At 36.8% G+C, this 21,841-nt stretch overlaps 1 long non-coding RNA gene and 1 pseudogene across 1 annotated transcript; one reads left to right on the top strand and one right to left on the bottom strand.

The window, feature by feature from the left end:
- The window catches only part of LOC108850580 (pentatricopeptide repeat-containing protein At4g14190, chloroplastic-like), a 17,450-nt pseudogene extending 7,084 nt beyond the window's left edge, over positions 1 to 10,366 (bottom strand).
- Positions 10,367 to 17,810: 7,444 nt separating this feature from the next.
- On the top strand, positions 17,811 to 18,183 carry LOC130499762 (uncharacterized). Its single transcript, XR_008938625.1, has 2 exons — positions 17,811 to 17,959; positions 18,023 to 18,183. It is a non-coding gene; the product is annotated as an uncharacterized LOC130499762 (long non-coding RNA).
- The last annotated feature ends 3,658 nt before the right edge of the window (positions 18,184 to 21,841 follow it).

Raw genomic sequence — 21,841 nt, 5'->3', positions numbered from 1 at the left:
TGCGAAACAGTGATGGTTATCTTAAGACACCACTCATCTCAATTCTACGAAGGATTGAAGATCTTCCGAAGAAATCGTAGAAAACAATGGAAGTCCTAGAAACGGCCCGAAAGGTGACCAAACGCGATCGGACACAGTCCTCGCTTACGATTGTCTGAGATAGATACGACGATTTACGTTTATCTTCACATAACACGATAAATACTAAATTTCCAGAAGGATAAATGTCAAGTTTCCCGAGATAAATGTCAAGTTTCCCCGATAAACATGAAGGCCGAACGAAAATGGAAAAAGCCCGCTTCGCGGCCAAAAGGAGAATAGACCGTCATAAGAGGAGTATATAAAGGAGCTTTGGGAGAGGAGGAAAGAGAGAGCGAAAATCATTAAGAGAGAAGAGAAATCCGAGATTGGAGACCTAGAGAGCTCCTGTTAGGTTAAGAACTTAGAATTTAGGCGGGTAGACTAAGCAAGGTAGGACCTAGAACGTCCGGCCGCCTCTCGTTCTATTTTTCATCTTGTCCGCAGGCTCCTGTCTCTCTCGGAAGGATCTAACAATCCTTTTACTTAGAGTTCCGCACATAGAAACCCTAGGCATTATTTCTCGACATGCCCCGTTTCTCTATGACTAACGCTCGTACTAGACGAACTCCGCCAGGCAGTTCGAATCTCTTGTTCAAACCCTTCCAAACTGAACTACGTCCGACTTGATCCTCGAAAGGGGTACGTAGGCAGCCTCCCTTAAGGTCCAGTCCCAAATCTCAATAAAACCTTTCCGCATTTAATTTGATCACTTACTGTCGTTGGTTGTCGCAGAGAATCCGGACCTTCAGGGAAAGTTAGGTTTACTTAGCTTTCCTCCGTTTTACTTAATCAAAATCGACAGTGCGAATTTTTGGTTCCCACATATCCGCAGATAATCATGAAGGACGGAAAAATGGAATATCTCCATTTTTTGGACTATGACGGTTTAAAGGACACAGAGGAAGACGTAAACCGACATAGGAGAGAGTATAAGGGGTTCAAGACGAGAGGCATAGAGGAAGGTTTTTAGACTCACAATTCGCTGCACTTAGAAACTTAGGCTTTATGCTCGACAAGTTCGGTTTGTGTATGACTTGCACTCAATTACTAGACGAACTCGTCCAGGCAGTTCGATCTCTTTCCAACTTTAATTAATTGAACTACGTTCGGCTTGATCCTCGAAAGGGGTACGTAGGCATCTTTTTTCGTATTTTGTTATCGAGCTGCGAGTCAACTAGGTTTAAGGTTTTAGGTCGCTAAAAGCTAGATAACTCGCTGACAGCACTTGCGGTTAAAACTCTTATAATATCTTGTAATGCTCGCAACGCTCTTACACGAATTCAAAATAAGATTTATTGTTTTCTCTAAATTCGTTTGTTATCTTTTCATATTTTTGCGTCTATTTGGTCACTTGTCGTTGGCTCCGCAGAGATCCATGACCTCAGGAAAATTAGGGGTTTTTCTACTTTCCTTATTTATACGATATATTGACGGTGCGAATTTCGATTTCCACAGTTTGGGCGCCAGAAGGAGGGGGAGTCACGGATTATTCTTACTCATAGCCACAAAACGCTTGACCGAAAAGACGTATGCATATATGAAAGATAAACTCGCAGCACTGACTGCCCCTATGGCCACGCTTACGCAAACGCCGTAGTATTCAACAAAATCGAAAACTTAGTCGTGACCTTGCCACAGGAAGGGCACTAAAACGAGCTCGTGGTTTTTCCCTCCAAACAATAAGGGCAACGATAAAATCTTTCCAACCCCGTGAAATTCTTCTTATTACCGCGATGGAGAAATTTCAGAGCATAAGGGTTCGACCAAGACGATTTCTCCGAAAATGTTTCGGAAAAGTAAAACTCGCTCTCCCCAATAACTATGAAAAATCCTAGGTTACTCGCAGAAAGTGAAACTCAAAGACAAGCTCGGTTGCTATAGCGACCGAACATCGTACCAAGCTCGGTTGCTATAGAGTTTCGAAGAAGATTCAAAGGAGAACGCAGAGCAGGACTCGTTTTGGCTTGCTCTCACTCGCTATAGCGACCTGTGAGACATCCTCACTCACTATAGCGACCTGTCAGGCCTCAAGGAGTCCTCCTTTGCTTTTTCCTTTGAATTCTCTTCGAAACGCTTTTTGTTTCATCTCAATCGGAGTTTCCGTTGAGATTTTACGACGAAAAAAGTAGGACGCGTTTTGGCTTGCTCTCAGTCGCTATAGCGACCTGTCAGACATCCTCACTCGCTATAGCGACATGTCAGGCCTCAAAGGAGTCCTCCTTTGTGTTCTCCTTTGAATGCTCTTCGATACGCTTTTCGTTTCGTCTCAATCGGAGTTTTCGTTGAGATTTTACGACGAAAACAAGTGGGACTTGTCTTGGCATGCTCTCACTCGCTATAGCGACCTGTCAGACATCCTCACTCGCTATAGAGACATGTCAAGCCTCAAAGGAGTCCTCCTTTGCGTTCTGCTTTGAATCCTCTTCGAAACGCTTTTTGTTTCGTCTCATTCGGAATTTCCGTTGAGACTTTACGACGAAAACAAGTAGGACACATCTTGGCTTGCTCTCACTCGCTATAACGACCTGTCAGACATCCTCACTCGCCATAGCGACCTGTCAGGCCTCAAAGGGGTCCTCCCTTGTGTTATCCTTTGAATCCTCATCGAAACGCTTTTCGTTTCGTCTCAATCAGAGTTTCCGTTGAGATTTTACGACGAAAACGAGTAAAACTCATCTTAAACTCCTTGGTTTGTTCCTACTCACCCTACCTCCATCTTTGGGTTCACTTACGAATCTCGATCGAAACTTCTCTTGTTTCGCCTCGATTGAAGTTGCCATTGAAACTTTATGATATAAAGACTTGCTTTCTCTAATGAATTCAAAATGATCATATAAAACGGCAACAGTTAACTTAGCACTTTAGCGGCCTCAACTATGCGACTACGTTGAACCTTTTTATAAAAATTGACGTTGTATCGAAGACAGTCAAGTTTGAAAGATAATTGTCGGGTTTCAAACGATAAACACTAATGTCGAGGGCGGTGAACGTACACGAGAAGAGGAAGGAGAAATACGCGAGAAAACTGAGAAGAGACAAAACTGCATCTCTGAAAACACTAAGGTATGTTCGACTTGGAAATTCTTAATATCAAACTTGGAATTTTCGTAGGAATGTACTAAGAAATAAAACGCTCTTGAGACTGCCATAGATTTTAGAGAACTTAAAACATAGGTGGATAGTCTAGTGAACTATTTCATAGGCAATTTTTCCTATTGCTCTTTAATTGCTCTGGCAGATCTTGCTAACCGATCCAATCTCTCGTACAACCGAAAAACGATCGCCACGCATTCGAGCGTACTCATCTTGCTTCCTAAAGAAAGAAAAAACTAGAGGCACGAACATCATCTTTAAACCGACTCGTTCCTAGCAATTTTCTTAAAAACTGATATATTCCAAATCGTCATCAATCCAACGTCATTTTTAAAATCGACCCAGATTTTTGATCACCCAAATCCTCGAAAGAAAAAACGTACAGAACTCTTCGAAAGAACAGTTCTTCCATTTTCTTTCGTAAAAAAAAGGAGGGAGTAAGTATGTATACTATACTCGTATACTCCCACAGTTCAAAAGCGTTTTCCTCGGCATAAAAAAACCGCTTTTGACGAAGTCAATTCTCGCAGCGATAAGCGGAAAAATATTTTGACAAATGTGATTCCTCATTAAAGCAAACAACAATCTAAGATTCGTCTAATCGCTAGCTAAAGCATCGAAACCATTTGTGACGAAAAGAAATCGAAAACACAACTAGCAACAAATACGACAAAGGGAGCACGTCCTCCCCGCTCGTCTGCTTAATCTAGCTGTTTAACCGATTCATTTCGCTCAAGAAACCTACAGAAACATTGTTACTTTTAAATCTTCATAAATCGCGCCTATTTACTTAATTCGTAAAAACCAGTCGCCCGTTACTTACGCAAAAATCCTTCGTATAAATCAAATCAACCATAAGAAGAAACTTTCGAAAGTAAACATAACAGGTTTTACGAAAAAAGTATTTTTCTTATAGCAAAAACGAAGTTGTATGATCCGACATTGGACGATCAATCTAAATTTTATTTCCTCACAGCAGGATCTGTCAGATCTCATTCTTTAGCCCTGCGGCTCACCAGGATCCACCCTCATTCTCTTGGTTACATATGAGTAGGAAATCACACCGCAATTGAATCCTCACGGGCTCTCTGTCGAGCTTCTTAGGCTTTGTCTCTATCGGATACAAAGGAAACAAATTCCATACGAATAAACGAAACATTATACGAAACTTTCATCGTATAAATTAAACCCAAAGTGGAAAATCGTTTTCTACGACCATGGGCATACTCGGCCTATCAATCTCGATAAACACTATTCGTTCCTCGTCCAATTACGTGTTTCTTTCGAAGCCGAACTGGTTTAGGGTATCCTTTTTAAGGACGATTTTGACTGACTTGACCTTATGGTCTAATCCTTTACCAACTACATCCTCAACTATGCGGCTGAACTCAACCTTCACGCCAATAGCTTGACGGCTAAACAAGAATCCGCAATTTGTTTTGCAACGCCAAGTAACGTTTACACATACTATTTGTCGTATAACCAGAACGTAAACAATACGATAAACTTATCAATAGTCGACCAAGTTTCACACATTCCACAATTCACTTTAAACCCGCATCGTTTTACCCATAAACACGCAGCATGTAAGAACAAAATCGTAACAAAGCTCCTAGGCTATACGAATCATCTTTAAAAATGTACGAAATAAATCTCGGAGAGCCGACTCTTCACAAAAGCACAGTGAAGAAAAATGCTTCGATGTGTATAATCACCGGAGAAGTGATCAACTTCGTACATAGGTATACTATCAATCGATGTAGAGTGAAAATTGTCGCCTGAATCGATCGATGTAACGACTGACTGATCGATCGATGGCTGGTTAGCAGTTTCGATTGATGACTTTGTGGGGCTGCCGATCGATTCCGAGTACTATGTATCGTACTCGACTTCACAGTAGCAATGTGCTACAAGTTTAGCTTCATTTAAAAGCTGGTTACAGGACGTCTGTGGCTTGACAATCTTGACTGGATCATAGTAAATCTTTGGGTTGATCAGGGTCAAGCACATCTTTGTTTGTTTGTAGATCACAAACAGCTCCAACGGTGGCTAAGAATCCTCTTCCAAGTAGTAGAGAAGAATTCCAATTTAACTTTATTTCTAGGACATGAAAGTCAACTGGAACTAGGGCATCGCCAATCTGTACCTCAAGGTCTTTGGTGACTCCCAAGGAGCTCTTCCTTGAACAATCTACAAAGATAAAGAATTCCTTTGTAGGTTCTATCTTCAGACCTAGATGATCTGCTATAACCTTTGGTATGATGCTGGCTGATGCTCATGTATCACATAGTGCACGGGCTATTTCGATGCCTTTGATGCGGCATGGAATAATAAATTCCCCAGGATCACTTTTCTTCTTCAAGTTAATCTTGTTCTTCAGCTCATCTCTGACTTGGTTGAACATCTTCTCAATATCAGACTCTGTAACTCTAGTCTCTCTGAAGAACATCCACAATCTGTGTGTGAAGTAAGCTTCTTCAAAGGATATGTCTATTGGGATCTTCAAAACACTCTTCTTGAAGTTCTCCAACTCTTTTAGGTTAGCCTCTATTTTAAGGTGCTTGAAAACCTTCTCTTTCCTTTTTCTTAAGGTCCTCCTTACACTTTCCTTTTCTGTCTCCATGGGCTCTGATGTATCCTCAACCTCTTCTGATTGGTTATATGAAGGTTTGGTTCGGGGCTTGAGTGCATTGATCCTTGTCATGTCGATCTTTGGTAATTGCACTCGTGGTTTAGGAACTTCGCATCGATCGATGACATTAGTGTTGTGTCGATCGATGGCGGTAGCAGTAGCGGGATCGATTTCTTCCTCTTCGGATCGATCGGCGAGAGGGTGGAGTGGGTTCGGATGTTTCTCTGCGAACTCTTCATGCGTGATTATCCGAACTGGGTTGCTCGTAACCATAGATCGTGTGGACTCTGTCGATCGAATTCGTACCTCGAACATCGAACGGTAGTCTTCTTCCCATGCCGATCGATCGTGTTCATCTTCTATCGATCGATGGGTGTCGATATTCATAGCATCGCTGGTTCCAACAACCTTCTTATGGGGGTTCCCATGTTCATCCACTACTCATAAATCATCTACCACAATAGCATTGATGTGGTGTCTGATGAGATCTTCTTCTCTGTCTTTGATGAAAGCTTCTTGTCTCTTGATAGCTTCAGAAGTCTGAATCACTTGTGTCTCCAATTTCTTCACATGAGTGCTCAAAGTGTCAAACTTTGGAGTCAAGCTATTGTAAAACAGCATCTATCTTCCCATTGAAATCCACTGTGAGCCTCTGTTGACCCTCTAAAACTGAGTCAAGCATAGTTCCAAACTTTCTCTCCTGAGTAGGTGGTGGTGGATTCTGGTAGAAAAAATTGGTGAGGTTCTTGTTGTTGTTGTAGTTGTTTTTAATGAAGGGTTTCTGGTACTGTGAATTCTGGTTGAAATTACTCCTCTGACTGTTGCCATAGAAGTTCATGTTCTGATTCTGATTCTCATATCTCTGGAATCCTGATATGTAGTTCACATCCTCTTCCTCATCAGTCTTTATAGCTTCTACATCTTCAGCAAAAATGACTTGCTTCTTCAGCATCTTGTTAACATTGTCTAGCTTGGTTTGCATCTCGTCCAACTACTTTATTCCTAAGGTATTTGCAACTTTTCTCCTCTCATAGTCAGTGTTCTTGGTACTGTTGCTAGTTGCCAAGTTCTCAATAAGTCTCACAGCCTCTTCTGGATTCATGGTGTTGAAGTTTTCTTCACTAGCTGTATTGAGAGCTGCCTGGTAGACCAAATCTAATCCTCTGAATAAAGTGCTTAGTAGCTGCACTTGGTTGAATCCATGGTGTGGGCAGTCTCTCTGATAGGTCTTGAAACGGACCCAACAGCGTCTAAAAGGTTCTGCAGGCTTCTGCTTAAAGGTGGCAATCTTAGTCCTCAAGTCTTCTGTGTGTGCTTCATCAAAGAAGTTGATTAAGAAAGCATTCTTGATGTCATTCCAGGATGTAAGATATCCTGGTGATAGTTGCTTAAGCCATTGCAAAGCTTCTCCAGTAAGAGAGTGCTTGAAAAGCTTGCAAAGTAGGTAATCAGCTGGTACTCCATTGGCTTTGACAACTGATATGAGATCCTCGTATCTCTCTAGATGGTCCATATGATGCTCGTTAGGTTCTCCACTGTAGGGTATCTGTCCTACAAGTGTGTAGTAGATAGGCTTCACCTCAAAATCAGTCCTATGAATCTCTGGAGGGCGGATTGCAGATCTGTTGGCATAGTATTGATCTGGACGGTTGTAGTCAGCCAGTGATCTGTTTCTGGTGGCCTCTTCTGCAGCTGCAGCAGCTTCAGCTTCTATATCAGGGATTGCAGCCTCCTGATCATTAATCTTTTGACCTGCTGCATTACGCAGGTGACCATCTTGGTCAGGCAGGTTTCCATGTTCGTCCGCTCGGAGTATTAAAGCCGCGACCATGTTCTCAGTATCGATCGATGCGCGAGATGCGGTATCGGTCGATGTTGGATGAAAGATGTGAGTCGACGGGTACTGAAAAGTATCTGTCGATGTGGATGGAATAGTATCGATCGATGTCAGAGTGAGATCGATCGATGTCGGTGAACTGGTATCGGTCGGCGGTGACTGAAACTCGCTAGACGGTTGGTGATGAGAATCGGTCGTTGCACAGGTAGGTGTATCGATCGATGCGGAATGGATCTGTTTGCGAATTGAACGTTCCAAAGCAGCGGGTTCAGCAGACCATAATTCCTTGTTTTCCTTGCTTCTGGTTATGCTGGGCATGCACCTGAAAAGAAAAGAAAGAAAAAATTTATCATTGACAGAAGTAACAAAAAGTAAAACCTAGACTTAAATAAAATATAATGACGATCAAAGCTCCCCGGCAACGGCGCCAAATTTGATACTTGCTCAAATTACCCTATAGCAATATTACTCTCATCAAAAGAGGTCAATTGTAGTACTTAGGGATCGAATCCACAAGGAGCTGAGGAATCAATATATCTTATTATAACTAAGCTAGGCAGAAGATTATTAATTGCAGTGAAATAAAAGTAAATAAGGAAACTGGTTTGAGCAGGACAATTACTCAAGATGATTGGATGGGTTTAACTAGTATGATTTAAAAGAGTTAGATCTAAGGTTACTATTCAGGTTATCAGGATTATAGAAGTATGATTCCTATGTGAGATGCTTGCATGGTGTTAAAGAACCCAACTAAGAAATAGCCCAATTGTCGTTGCGACCATCTAATAACTAGAACCGATGAACACACCTCTGACGAGTCATAGATTAAGGTATCGATCGAGATGCTGTCGCATGTATCGATTGACTTGTTGTCGCATGTATCTATCGATATGCTGTCGCATGTATTGATTGTCATTTACCCCGCGTCTATCGATCGATCACACTATAGGAGTATCGGTTGATGCGCTACAAGTAAGCTTTAACGTGCGTAGGTTGAATATAGTTCACCAAACAATCACCCAGTCAGCTGTCGCTTGTTCCAAGTGAATTGCTGGCTCAAAGAAGATAGATCCAAGGATTATATCTTTGTATTCATGTGTAGGTTAGCTACTCCTACAAAAGCATTATGCATGATCTTCTAAGATAAATATTACATGCTCAGGTAATCATATTTTGGGCTAATCCCTCATACCTATTTGAACCCTAAATCTAACAAAGGTGTCTACTCAGACATAGCCAAGTAAGACATAGACAAAATCATAAAAAGCTTCATAAATAGATAGATAAATAGATGGTGTTCAAGAACGCTCTCAATTTGAAAACTCTCTCTCTCTCTCTCTCTCTCTCTCTCTCTCTCTCTCTCTCTCTCTCTCTCTCTCTCTCTCTCTCTCTCTCTCTCTCTCTCTCTTTCACTAAAACTATGAAACTAAAAAGCTATTGTAAAAAGTGTCTGCTAAAACACATAGGCAAGACTTTAAATACGTAGAATAATTAGGTTAAAACACGTCAGGAGCATTATGGTAAATAGATGGTGTCATGGGCTTCAAGTCGACAGTGACCAAATCCGGGCTTATGTGGTTAAGTGTCGATCGATAGCACTGAGTGTGCATCGGTCGACGCGTGTCTCTCCTTGTCGACCTTGAGTGGTCGATACGGTCCTTCTCGAGTGTAAACTCTAAAATGCTCCAAAATGCTCCAAAATCATCATCTTTCTTCCATTAGGTCCTGAACCTATAAATATGCAATATAGACCCAAAATGGATAGAATATATCCTAAAATACCAATATACGATGACTAAAAGTGGGTCAAAATCATGGTATATCAAGCTCCAAGCATCGACACCAAAGTAACAGGCTCCAAAGTCATCTTCCTCGACATCAAGCTCTGATACATCCTCTCTATCCTCTTAAGCAACCCTCCTCAAGCAAACTCGCGCACGAGTAGACTATAAGTAATGTGGTCACGCACACAACCCCCAGCTTCCATTCTCTTGACGCACGAAACAATCTCATCGTACACTCCCCACTTACCGTACCCTTCCATCAACCCGTTGTACGTCTCGAATTCCAGTAACACACTGTTCTCTTTCATCTGATTCAAGTATAACATTGCTTCCTCGAACTTGCATTGTCAGCGTAACCGTGGATGATAGAATTGTAGATTCCTAGATATCGGTTTATCTCATAATCATTAATCATTGATTGTAAAGCTAGAACATCTTCGTTCATCAATCTTTCCGCACATAGAAGCTTTAACATATTCTTGTAGTTAGTCTCGTTGATTCGTGAAGGGTCTAGCCTTTTCCACACATCGATCACCTGATATTGCATTAGAAAAGAGAGGTTCTTGATTTTCTTGAATATATATAGATATATAAAGTTTTCAAAAAAATTACAGGAATCTCGTGGAGTCTTGAGGAGCGACGGAGGAATCGGATCATGGCGAAGAATTGGTCTTTTCTCTAGTATCCATCCTCTTGAAGCAGCTCTAGAAGACAAGAACCGGGATGGCTGAGTCTTCGCGGTAGTGAATTGAGAAACCGGTGGTCGTGGTTGTCAGAGTGAAGAAAGGTGGGTTGTGTTGAGTTTTCGTCTGTGGAACAATCAAGAGACAGCGGCGACAAGCGGCGGATAGAAATGATATAAGCTTTAGAGGTAAAGGAAGTAAGAAACCTTGCGTTCGAGTTTCCTAGCCGAGGAGGTAGCTTGTGGAGAAACCTCATTAATAAACATAAATTGTAATATTTGAAAATTAATGCGCGCGCACACACATATATATGTGTGTTTAGTAGGTAAACTCATAATAACTAGTTGATTTAATTGTTCATATTTCAATTGGTTTCAATATTTATATATTTGGTATAATGGGTTATATGAATTTTTGAAATGAATTTGGTATCCAGGATGACATTGGTGTGGTTAAGGATTTCATTACATCCACTTCAGTAGCTCGTTGGAGCAATTTTTAATCCTTTTTTATGCGTGTGTTAAGTTGGAATTGTAGAGCCATAGGAAGTAAATGGACAATAAGTTACCTACGGGAAATATGGCATAAGCATAAGCCGGACTTCCTGTTTTTATCAGAAACAAAACAAGACTTCGGTTTTGTCCAAGGATTTCAAAGCCATTTTGGTTTTGATAATCTGGTTACGGTGGATCCAATAGGGTTAAGTGGTGGACTAGCTCTCTATTATATTAATGAGTATAGGGTTAAAATCCTATATTCTAGTAACCGTATGATTGACGTGGAAGCGGAGATTCTTGGGAAACGTGTTTTTATGACATTTGTTTATGGCGAGCCAGTTCAACGGCTAAGGGAACAAGTTTGGGAATGCCTAACGAGATATGGACTGGTCCGATCAGAACCGTGGTTTATAATTGGTGATCTAAATGAGATAACGGGTAACCATGAAAAAGAAGGGGGATAATGAAGCCCATAATCCTTTGTTCCTTTAAACGATATGATTAGAAACACAGGACTGCTAGAATTTCCAGCACGGGGAAACAAAATGTCCTGGCAAGGAAGAAGGAATAAAGTTATGGTTAAATGTCGACTAGATCGCGCACTAGCAAATGATGACTGGCACACACTATTTCCGTGCTCCTACACAGAGTATTTAGGATTGGTGGGGTCTGATCACAGACCAATCGTGGCTTTTCTTGAGGATAAGATTCAGAAATGTAAGGCCAATTTCGGTTTGATAAAAGGTGGATCGGGAAGGATGGGTTCATGGATTCCATTGCGAGGGGATGGGATGACTCACTAAGAAGTAACGCAAGTGGAAGCTCAAGTAGCTTTGTATCAAAGATAATAAGCTGTCGGCATGAGATTTCAACATGGAGAAAGAATAATCCTCCTTATGGAAAGGAAAAAATAGGTGAACTCCAGAAGGCCCTGGAAGAGGTACAAACGGATAATACGAGATCTCAAGAAGATATTATGGAAGTCTCTAAGAAGTTACAAGAGGCGTACAAAGATGAAGAGGAATATTGGCAGCAAAAAAGTCGGAATATGTGGAATACAGCGGGGGACCTGAACACAAAATTCTATCATGGATTAACTAAACAACGGCGAACTAGAAATAGAATTGTTGGTCTTTATGATGATAATGGTAATTGGGTAGTCAAGGATCAAGGTCTGGAAAAAGTTGCAGTAGACTATTTTGACGATTTGTTCCAAACTACTTCACCGGCTGAATCTGAGGGCTTCTTGGAGGAGATAGCACCAACCATCACTCCTCAAATGAATCAGAGGTTAATACGGCTAGCAACAGAGGAAGAAGTGCGACAAGCTTTATTCATAATGCACCCAGAGAAAGCTTCGGGTCCGGACGGGATGACAGCTTTGTTTTTCCAGCATTCATGGCACATCATCAAGAAGGAATTAGTGGAACTAGTGAATGATTTCCTTACATCGGCTGAGTTAGATAAAAGGTTAAATATGACAAATATTTGTCTTATCCCGAAGACGGAGAGGCCAACAAGGATGAAGGAATACAAGATCATTTCGAAAGTTTTATGTCAAAGGTTAAAGACGCTCATCTCGGAAACTCAGTCAGCCTTTGTATCTGGAAGACTGATTTCTGACAATATACTTATCGCCCAGGAAATGTTTCATGGTTTGAGGACGAACAAGGCTTGCCAAAACAAGTTTATGGCTATTAAAACGGATATGAGCAAGGCTTATGATAGAGTGGAGTGGATTTTTATCCAACAGGTACTAGCGAAAATGGGGTTTGATCATCATTAGATTAAACTCATAATGGAATGCATCTCTTCGGTCCAATACAAAGTTTTGCTAAACGGTCAGCCAAAAGGACATATTGTGCCCGAAAGAGGACTCCGACAAGGAGATCCGCTATCACCGTACTTGTTTATACTGTGCACGGAGGCACTGATAGCAAATATTAAGAAGGCGGAACGAGAAAAACAACTGACAGGAATAAAGGTGGCCAGGGAGTGCCCATCTATCTCTCATTTGCTTTTCGCAGATGATAGTCTTTTTTTTTGCAAAGCACAAAAAAAAGGAGTGTCAGATAATTCTCAGGATATTGAAGGAATATGAGGAGGCATCAGGACAGCAAATAAATTTTGATAAATCTTCAATTCAATTCGGTCATAAGATTGGAGAAGAGGATAGACAAAAACTACGGGATATACTGGGGATACAAAATCAAGGAAGGGTGGGATTTTACCTGGGAATACCGGAAAATCTGAGTGGCTCAAAAGTTCAGGTTTTTGGATTTGTTCAAGAGCCCCTCAATGATAGAGTCAACGGTTGGACTCTTAGGTTTTTCTCAAAGGGAGGGAAGGAAGTGATCATTAAATCAGTGATTACAGCATTACCAAACCATATTATGGCCAGCTTTCGTATACCAAAAACGGTCATAAAGAAGCTTACGAGTGCAGTGTCCAAGTTCTGGTGGAGTCCAGGGGGATCAACCCGAGGGATGCACTGGCAATCATGGGACAAAGTTTGCTTACCTAAGGAAGAGGGAGGTTTGGGTTTTAAAGACTTCACGGACTTTAGTACAGCTATGCTAGGAAAGCAATTTTGGAGATTAATAGAGAAACCTCAGTCTCTATTCTCCCGGGTTTTCAAAGGACGATATTTCAGGAACGCATCGCCTTTGGAACCCATATGATCGTACTCGTCATCTTATGGATGGCAAAGTATTGTTTCTGCTCGATCTCTGGTTAGCAAATGACTAATCAAAAGGGTGGGATCAGGATCAGCAATCTCAGTATGGAATGATCCTTGGCTCCCATCCATCCGCCCGAGACCAGCAAATAAAAATAATCACAATCTTCACCCGGATCTTATGGTTAATTCACTCATCAATGGAAATTCGAGGACATGGAATATTCAAGCACTTCAGAGTTTGGTTGACCCTGATGATGTAGGCATTATTCTAAGTATTCCATTAAGCAGATCTCTGCTAATGGATCGTGATGGCTGGCATTTAACAAATAATGGGAAATACACGGTTAAATCGGGTTATCAGATAGAAAGAGTGTACCCAGATAGAGAACGAGTTTTACCTCAACTCGGACCATCTATCACCCCTTTGAAGGCTTTTTGTTGGAAAATAAAATGCCCACCCAAGAGGAGGCACTTTTTATGGCAAATACTGTCTGGATGTCTAGCGGTAATGAAGAATCTGAAGGCAAGAGGATTAAAAGGAGATACCATTTGTACTAGATGTGGGGACCATGAAGAGACAATCAATAATGTTTTTTTTGGAATGCCCACCAGCAGCACAAATTTGGGCCCTTTCGAGGATCCCATCGAACCCACAGAACTTTCCAAGCAATTCATTATTTGCGAATATGGATTATTTATTCTGGCGGGTTCCACCAGTAATTGATGATCATCACTTCGCATGGATATTGTGGTATATTTGGAAGGTGCGTAATTGCAAGGTTTTCAGTAATTTGGATATTGATCCACAAGATACTCTTAAGTTAGCTGAATCTGAGGCAAGACTCTGAGCCGAAGCGCAAACGTGCAGCGCTCCTAGAGTAGAATCGATCACTGCATTAGTGGTACCACCAGTACCAGCTATTACAGGTCGATGGTGCTTCTCGGATGGATCATGGAAGGACAAGGATAAGTTTTCGGGTCAGGGATGGTACAGTACTTTGCCAGGGTTTGTGGGATTTTTGGGAGCGAGAAATACGAGAGCGAGTTTATCTCCACTACACGCGGAGATTGAGGCCCTAATTTGGGCAATGGAGTGTATGAGGAATTTAAGACAGCATAATGTTACTTTTGCAACGGATTGTTCGCAGTTGGTGAAGATGGTTTCGGAACCAGAAGAATGGCCAGCATTTGCAAATTATTTAGAAGACATAAGGAATCTGAGGAGTAGTTTTAATACTACGGAGATTATTCATGTACCAAGGACGAATAATAAAAAGGCGGACAGTCTAGCACGCAGTGCAAGAAAGCAATCGTCTTACGTCGTTCACATGGATGCGGATCCCCCGGTTTAGTTCACAGAGTCAATATGAGTCTGTAATGCTGCTGACAAAAAAAAATAGACTAAAATAAGAACAACATTGTTAATTATATTTTGTTTAGTTTTTCCTTAGGTTGATAAATATTTTTTATAATCTTATATATGAAATTCTGATAAAGTATATGTCTATATTTTAAAAATTTATAGATATTTATTTATTGTTTATGTTTTTTCATTGATAAATATAAAGAAAAATAAAAATAAATTTCGTTCTATATAATCTATCTTTTTATATTTTATAAATATTTACTCGTATTATTTATGTTCTTTTGTGAGAAGGAAGTTTAAGCGTTTTTGAAAAAGGAAATTCAATTTAAAAAGCTAATTAAAATTTTACTAAAAAGAGAAACAAAATAATTACCAATACTGGTATTTAGGTATAGTTTTTAGTTCACTAATATCATCTATGTAATTAATGTTTTTTGAAACATGTGAAATTAGATGATGAGTTAATTTTTTTAAAAAATATATTTTATTATTAATCATCTGATAAAACATTCATAATAAAATAGTATTATCTTATATAAAGAGAATGACTAAATTATTTTATTTTTTTCAATTTTTGTGAAGTTTTTTTTTATATACACATTTAAATTTATTTTAAAATTTTCTACATATTTTATTTTATATATGTTTTTGGGAAAAATAAAAGGTAATAAAATTTAAACTTGTCTACCAATAAAAGTATAAGTCTATATTTTATACAATGTTCTTTTTTCTTATTTTTGTGTTTTGGCAAAAAAGAAAATTTATTTAAAAATTATTTAAATTGTATTAAGCGAAAAAATAATCTCTTTTTTATTAATGGAGAAACAATTTGAAAGAATAACTTTAATAATGTAAAATATTTACAAGCATGTCATGCATAAGTGGCAGTCCCACATTCATTCTCAGTATACACATGAAACTACCATTTCTTAACTAGAATATTTACATCAAATGCCATTACCATCCAACCTTATAATTAATCGTTGGCCATATTCTATCATAATTACCTTATATTAAAATTCACAGAAGGTTCGTAGTACCTGAGTACTCTGCTCTCTTTCGCATGTGCTATGTTGGGGCGTACTTAATTTGTGGAATCCGTTAAGATGCCACTTTGAATTGCACTATGTTGCATCATAGCCATATCTGAAACTCCATAATATCATCTATATACGCAATCAAATACACATAGATTAAATTTTATAATAAACTATTTTCTCACACATAATATTAGAATGTATATTTTAACAAACAAGACTCTACAAGACCATTTAACCACTTTTGCCAACCACCTGAACTGCTATAAACTTAGAAATACGGAAAATGCAACGCTTTCCTCTATTTACCATGAACTCAGTTAAATTCGAACTATGTGGAGTATTTAAGTTACTATCGTAAACTCAAAATGGTTCAATTTATACGAACCGATTTGAATTTGGTAAACTATTTTATGCCGGTTTATGCTCTATAAGATAAGAATGTATCTAGTCAAATTAATGGTGGTATACGTCATTTAAGTACGACATATGCGGCCATAATTATTTTAGGTTAGTATCTTTATATATAAAATAGGGTTTGGATTTCTCCCAGCCTATCCATCTACGATGCCAGCGCATCAATTCATTCTCCCTGCGTCCGCCACATGTCACGTTCAATGAAACGATGCATCTTGATATGTCTGTTTCGCGTGGGCTTAGATTGGGCTTCTCCCCACGTTTCAGTATGCGGCCCAGAGACCACAAAAGTAGGGCGAAACCCTAATGTGCTTAGCTCCTTCTTCATATTCGTTCCTCTTCGATCAGCGACGAGACGATTCAGTTTCCGTAACAGTGATTTCATCCTCATAAATCCTCTTGATTCGTTAGCCCATCTTCTTCTTCGATGTCTACACACCAACAATGGAGTTTAAAGATGACGATTGAGACAAAACGTCGTGGATGATGTCGGTGTCTAGCTTCGAGATAACAATTTGTCTTTGGTTTTTAGACCATCTCCAATGGTTTCCTTCATTTTTCCCTCAAAATGAGGTTGTGATTTACTCCAATGGTTCTCTTCATTTTCTCCCTTAATTATTATTATATTCATTCTTCAACTTCTTATTTATTGCAGATAACACCTTTTACTTCATAAGATTTTAAGATTATACTCACTTATTTTTTAAATTCTATAATTTAACCAAATTTTAACTTATAAAAAGAAAATATATTTATTACATTAATAAAATAATACATAACAACAAACAAAGTAATAGTAGAATTTTACTTAAACAGTACTATTACTATATTTTTTCCCACAAATGATCAATCAAAACATTTCGAAGAGAGAAATGAGCATCTTTATCCTTGATTTGTCTATGGATAAATAGTAATTATATTTTAATAATTTTAATTAGTGTACACGTATTGGATATAAAATTATAAAAATTATGTTTAGTGTTAATATTTTGTTTATGTATAAAATAAAGATTGACAAAAAATAAAGGACCAATATGATAAAAAAAAATGTTGACATCAAAATGAGGTTGTGAATAGTGTTCTTTCAAAAATTTGAGGGAATACTGTTCATATCTTCATTTTTCCTTTAAAATGAAGTACCATTGGAAATGGATTTCCTTCATTTTTTGATGTTTTCCCTCATTTTGTGGTACCATTGGAGATGCTCTTATCATTCAAGACGTTACGAGATATCCACAATCATCGCCTTTAATAAACCTCTTTGACATTCAATACTGTTTACTTCTCTTCTAGGCGGTGTTTTCCTCTTATATAAAGGTAAGCCTTCATCCCTTGAAACATCATCCTCACTGTTTGTGATAATTTCAAAATTTTAATTGCAGTCTTATGACTAACTCATCTGTTCATCTTGCGTTGGCCACTGTTCTTTCACGTGCGAGTTCTCAGGTTCTGGGGGCGAGGAACATGAAAACTTGTGGCGATTTGATTGGGTGTGGACATGCTTCTTTATGTAAAGTTCATCTTCCGTGATGTAAAGGTTATTATGTTCTTTAAACTCATGATCAATATTTTTAAACTATTCCAGTGTTTTTAACTTACATTATCAAGTGATTGTGTTCATATCTTTATTGAACCTTTGTTGATTACGTTACTTCTCTCTTAATATAGCAAAAGAATTCATCAGACGTTATTGCTTCTTTCTCTTCCTTGGTCACAGTCTTAGAGTTAAGATTTATTTTTGCTTCATTTTAACAGAGAACGTGGTATCTAGATCACCATGGAACCGAAGTCATCACCACCAGGTATCGGAGAAGGATCCAGTGCTGTTGCCAACCGAAGATCTTGGACATGGGTAAGTCTCCATATTGTTTGGTCTCTCTTGATTTTTTAGTTTCTTATTGTTTTTGTTTGATAGGACTCAACTTAGTGTGATGTTGGATGAGGATTTAGTAGACTTCAGTGCTAATAATACAAATAGATGATGGAGTCGATGGTGGAATCTGTAAGGAAACAATCACTGGAGCTGGAGGAGGAAAAAAAGGATTCTGATTTAAAACAGTCTTTGGAAGCACCACAGTTAGTCTCAACGGCAAAGAAATGTGAAAAGCAAAAAGAGAGAGCTTCAAGTTAGAAGGAACATGAAGAAAGACAGGAAGAGCGTGACCGTAAGGAGGTTAAACGATCATAACAAGCTGAGAACAGAAAGAGATCCAGAGATAAATTTGAGTTTCCATTGGTGGCTGAGAATGATAAAGAGATGATGATCCTACTAGAATAGACTATATTCAATCATTCAATTGGTTTTATTTTTCTTTATCCCATAAAACCATATATGGAAACAGAAGAACTAGATCATAAAAAGGAAAATACAGAACAAAAAGATTACAGAGATAAAATTGTTTATGAAATGTTTATAATAGCCAAACATACTGATCTCTTCTTTTCCAAATGGCCTTTTAAAATTTTTTATCAACCCTGGAATAGTGTAACTCAAAGCTTATCTGAAAACAACAAAGGTTCATACCTATACAATTTAATCCTGATCACTCACTCAATCTGCATAATTTACATCATTGAAGGACATTTAGAGTTGTGGTTCGATGGAAATCTGAATGTTCAGATAACCTGTTTAACCTATTTTAAAATTTTCAAAATTTATATATACTTTAAATGTTTCTAAATTTTAAAATAAAATAATATAACATGTAAATTTTAGTAATGTACGCGAAAGTACGTAAACTAAAAATTAAAAATAGGTTTAACTTGAATATTTGGATGGAGAATAAATATATATTTTAAGTATTTTTGTGTTTTGATTATTGTTTATCTACTTTAGATGTGAAATAAGTACTTTTGACATTGATTTAATAGAGAAATTAATGAAGTGTATTTAATTCAAATTTAATTTAGAAAAATACATTAATCTAAATGGAAAAGCAAAGCATAAAAATATGAAGCATTATTTAATTCTAAGTGGCATGGTAGTGTAAATAAGTGTGAAAATTAAGGGAGAATTTTAAATGGTATCTCTCTTTTAATAATATAGATATTCCGTTTATTATGTTTTTGGTGAAACCAACAAAATATGAAAGGGTGAAATTTTATAGTTGAAAGTTCGAATATTGTGTTTGATGTTTAGTAGTTATGTTTTGAATTTCATATATAATCTTCCTTGTTCCAAAATTAAAGGGGAAATCTAGTTTAGAAACAAATTAGTATATTGTGGGGTTATTGCAAATATTTATAATTGATATTAGGGGCGGGGAAAAGATTTTCAATTCAAAATAATATATTTTATAGTTATGATAATGATTATTAATTATTTGTACACATGGAAGTCGAACAAATAAGCTAAGGTTTGAATATAATTGTCCAGTGGAATATAATAAGGTTGTCTACAAATAAGCTAAATATTTAATAAAATAAAATTTTGAATTAAAATTATTCCAACTGCTATGAAGAATGGTTTTTATTTTATCTTTTTCTATGAGTTGAATTACTTTTAAAGTTTATATAATTTGATGTTCGTGCAGGTTCAATATGATAAAGATGCGATTCTGAGAGCAATAGGTCTAGGTGTATTTGTAGGAAATGCATAAGGTAAATAATTCCAACAAGTTCCTCAATGATTATGGACCGATATTCTTATGGTTAAACAATACAATTTAAATTGAGGAGGCTTTTGTTTATTTAGATTGCAAACTGTTTCACAAGAGCCTTTTTGTTATTGAGGAGAGAGGATAACAAAAGTTTGTCAACTGGGCACCTATGAAGTAATCTTTCTGTTTCAAAAAAAAAATGTATATTCTAGAGTTTTCACGCTTCTTAAAAAAATACAGAAAATTTTGATAATTAATGTATTATTTTATCTGTTTTAATTATTTCCTATGATTTTTAACCAATCAAAATTAAGTAAACACTATTAATGTTTTTGAAATTTACAATTTGCTATTATTACACACATTGAAAATGTAAAATATGGATTTTTTAGATATTTTTTTCAAAACATTGATCATTCTGAAACGGGGGAATATATTTTACAATTACAGTATTACACATTAAAGTAACATTTTGATTACCAATACTTTATTTTTCTAACTAATTAGTCCCTTTAATCTTAACCAATATTTAATAACTACAATTTGTCTTTTAAAGTTTACAATTTATTATCAACTGATACAATGAAAAAAAATGACAAACTAAATATACATGTAGATGGACTATTTACCCCCTCCCATTAACACATGACCCTAACAACCAACCCTCAAATATAACAACATCATCAATTAGAAAAAAAATTAATAATCACACATATCCCCTAGACAACAAATAAAACAACATTTTCATCCAAATTACCCTAATCGGAATTGATTTTGGAACCAGAATTTTATCACATACAGATTTAACTTTGTTATCCCAACTGAACCAAAAATCAAAAATAACTGAACCAAATCCGAACAAAATTTCATGAATAACTAAAGATATCCGAAAAAAAAATAAAAAAAATAACCAAAACTGAATCAAAAACCAAACACCAAAACCTGATAACAATCCACAAATATATACAAAGCAATAATCTAGTTAAAAAAGACTTGAATATTTATTCATATATATCTATACTATTAAAGCAGAATCCTTCCTAAGATTATAACCTTAATTTTTAGATTTATTTACAATGGCATGTCATTGCCTTTTCTGAAGTATTATTAATTATTTTAGTCAATTAAACAAAAACAACCAATAAAAACCAACTAATTATAAACAAATCACATTGGAGCCATTAATGATCTCTCTTCACCAATTATACCATCGATTCCCAGTATTATAATTATCAAGGATTCTCTTGAAACCCAAACAATCGTAATTATAAGCAGAATCCTAAACTATACAGCCCTTAACCATAAAATATATCAGTTTCTAAAAACCCCTAAAATATAACAAAAACTAAACAGAAATTAACATATCGTACAAATAATATTATCTCCACACCGAGACATATTTTTCACATGTCTCATAATATGACTTTTTGGTATGCCAAGAGTATGAAAATATATACAACTATAAATGCTTTAGAGTTTAGAAAATATTATTTCTAATATTTTTTTTGTTTATGAAAATATATACCAAAGTAATCACTTTATGATGTTTATGATTCTATTTTATTTACAAAGAACTATAATTTATCAAGCTTTTATAAATATCAATTTCGTAATAAGAATATTACCGGTATATTCTTTAACCATTCCCATTTTTTAGCTTTTGTAATATGCTCATAATTTTATTTAAAAGTATTATATGAAATTAAAATATCATATTTTATTAACTGTGTCATCAATCAACATCGATAAAAAAAAAACTCAACCATTTACTAGATACAACTAAAAGGAAAATTCAATGATTGCTTTTAAATGACTGAATTAGGTGTATTGTTGGACCGAGTAATCCAATTCTTTTTTGTTAGTTTTAAATCTTTTTTACTTAAGATGGACCATCAAAAGCCCAAATTGTTTAATATAATTTTACATGGATTTATCAAAAAAAAACACTCTATTTTGTTTAGACTAATAATAAATTTAACTCATTTGAAAAAAATATTATTTCATTATTTCAAGAAACAATAAATGGTTTTTTTATTAATATTCAGTATGGGGATTCATTTTATAATTCATAATACTTACATATAGAGTTATAGTGCTATATTATTTTATTGATTTTGTTAACTAAATTTGTTTAA

Source organism: Raphanus sativus, chromosome 9, assembly GCF_000801105.2.
Source record: "Raphanus sativus cultivar WK10039 chromosome 9, ASM80110v3, whole genome shotgun sequence".
NCBI classification, from domain to species: domain Eukaryota; kingdom Viridiplantae; phylum Streptophyta; class Magnoliopsida; order Brassicales; family Brassicaceae; genus Raphanus; species Raphanus sativus.
Note: the sequence above shows the minus strand (reverse complement) of the source record. Positions and strands in the feature narration are given on the sequence as shown.